Genomic DNA, 2,913 nt, shown 5'->3' on the forward strand with positions numbered 1-2,913 from the left:
AGGAATACAATACGAGATTTATTTCTTAACCATTAAACTTTGTAGATAAGACATCGCCATAATCATTTGAATGCTATTGTGATTATGTATGGGTATGAGGTGAGGATTTCATTCTAGGGAACAATGTTTACATGTGTTCTAAGGAAGTAAGTTCATAAATTTGTTTGTGAGCCGAAAAGGAAATTTCCAGGAGTTATTGGTTTTGTTATTCATTGCATATCTTATGAACAACCAATATGTATGATATAGTATAACCGCTCACAACTTGTTGTGTTCTTGGTAGAACTATTCACAAAGTCCTGACTTATGTATTGGTATAACTTTTATTAGTAAAACCAATCTTAAGTAATCACCTGTGGTATGATCGGATTATGGATGAACTTGGGGAAAGCGAACCGATCCTAGTAAGGGAAAGGGAACTGATCCTTGTATGGGGTGCAACAAGGTTTATACCAGAAAGGGGAACCAATCCTATGGACATGTGCAACACATATAAGTTAGATACCATATATATGTGGGGAACCGATCCTAGTACCTAGTCAACCGAATCTTTGGGAAGCTAGTGTGACTATGCGTAGTACTCACATGGAGGTAGAACCGAAACTTGTTTTGGTAGAACCGAAACTTGTTTTGGTAGAACCGTTAAACCCATGATTGTGATTGAATGTTGGTTTGATCAATCACATAGTTCTAGAAAGTCAGATGAACCAATTCTAAACTTGTTTGGAAGTGTGGCAAATCGGTTTCAAGGTTTTAAGTGTGAAAGAGAACTTACAAAGTAAAGATGTCGACAAACTTGAACACGTGATGTGAATGTTTATTTCTATAATTGTTCAAAGATATTCCTTAACGGCTAAGGGAAGAGAATCCCAGGATCGAAACATAAGTAAGTTAAGAATCTTTTAATTAAGGTTATTAATTTTACTTTGTAGGCAAATTACAGAATTAGTAATGTGCATTTACTAATTAGATTTTCCGAGAGATTTTGATCGTTATTTTTGGACATAGCATTTCCAGGAATTATGGAAACCGAATTTTTGATTTAATGAATATCTTGAGAATATTTTTGGTTTTGGAAATTCCTTGGTGTCCAAACTTCCTTGTCTATAAATACACTAAGTTTGCCTTTCTAGCAAACTAATCCTTCGTAACAACAGATTTACTCTTTTGTTGTTGTTACGGGTGTAGCCGCCTATCGGAGAGGAGAGTAATCTAATTAGGTGAAATCTCTTACCGCCGCTCAGTTTAAAGTATTCTTTTGGATTGAGAAGCTCTAGCGCGACCCGTTGGTGGGAAACTAGATAATTGCGGTTTATCTTTGTTTTCGATTGATTTGATTGACTAACGGCGGTTGAAATATGATTGCACCTAGTTTGTCTATTCTTGAGAATCTTCTCTTCTGATATAAGATTCACTCAAACTAGTTCAGAGTTTCGACAGAGATCTTTAGACTGTTGTTAGTTCTAAAGACGATCTTGTGATAATCCATTGTTAACAGACTCCGTTCTGTCCGTGATTGATCACAAGAGATTCAAGTGATTGTGTGCAGGTTTTTATTGAAGATTTAAGAAGATTTGAAGACAAAGAAGATATTGAAGATCTGACTTGGGTTTTACAATCTTTGGTATGCACAATACTTATTTCGGTGAAAGAGGATCCGATTAATAATCGGTTTATCCTTGTGGTAGATTGGATTGATTAATTGAGTAGATCGGCATCAACACGGTTCTTCGGATTAAAGGTGTTGTTGGCTTAATCTTAATCGATTACCTTTGGGTGATTTAACATAAGATAGATCTAGACCTGACGAAGGAGTTTATGTTGAGATAAACGGAAGAGCCTTTGTCCGACTACATCACTTGGTTAAATAGAGTTGATACCAAACAGATTTCTTGTTCCTTTACTGTTTGGAATACGAACCAAAGGGATTGATCCAAGTACGTGACTTATTATAAGTTGGAAGTGTGGGAATACATACGGAACTAGGTGAACTATAGGGTTAGTTACTTGGTCTCAATTATACGAAGTTAGTGTAATTTTGTGTAGCGGCTTAATCCTGAGAGTATTCAATTCTGGACTAGGTCCCAGGGTTTTTCTGCATTTGCAGTTTTCCTCGTCAACAAAATCTTGCTATGTCATTTACTTTTATTTTCCGCATTATAATTGTTTTATTATAATTAAAGTAAATTGCACAAACTTTAATTTCTATTTACTTGATAAGCAATCCTATTGTGTTTGGTTAAGTCCGAACCTTTGTATCAAGTAAACATACTTCGTTGTTGTATAATCTCGATCTCGTATCCATAGACGATCACACGAAGTGTGAACCGATTAGTTGTATTGTCTCGACTCAGTCCATAGACAATCACTTTCGGATAAAGGACTTATAGGTAGGAAAAGTTTTAGCTTGATGTATATTTGGGTACCCTTGCCTTTTCAGCTGGAAGAAAACTTGAAAATTTTTAACCTTAGATCAACAAAATTATCCACTATGTTAGGAGCATGTAAGAAATATCGTGATATACGGGGTTTGGGATATGAAGGAATAGACGCTCCAAGTAATAGTAAAATTGATTTTGTTTGTACTAATAACAATTTCCAGCAGAAAAATTTACTAATGAACAAAGTGGAGAATTACCTTCAGCAGCGGAAGGTTCAAAGAAAAAGAGTAGTCAACCTCCAAAGACAACTCATGTGAGAACAATTAATAGCATTCCTTTCAGTTGTTATTATAGCGGAAACACGGGTCATCTTGAAAGGAGATGTCGTTTTCGACTGCGAAATGAAAAACTTTATAACATTCTTATCTGGATGTCTAAGGAAGTAATCAAACATGTTTCTCATATTACTAGTTTTAAATGTACAACTTTCAGACAAGAAAAGTGTTGTAATGAGCCATTTCTTGCCTGTAAG

Source organism: Papaver somniferum, chromosome 4 (genome assembly GCF_003573695.1).
Source record: "Papaver somniferum cultivar HN1 chromosome 4, ASM357369v1, whole genome shotgun sequence".
Lineage (NCBI taxonomy): Eukaryota > Viridiplantae > Streptophyta > Magnoliopsida > Ranunculales > Papaveraceae > Papaver > Papaver somniferum.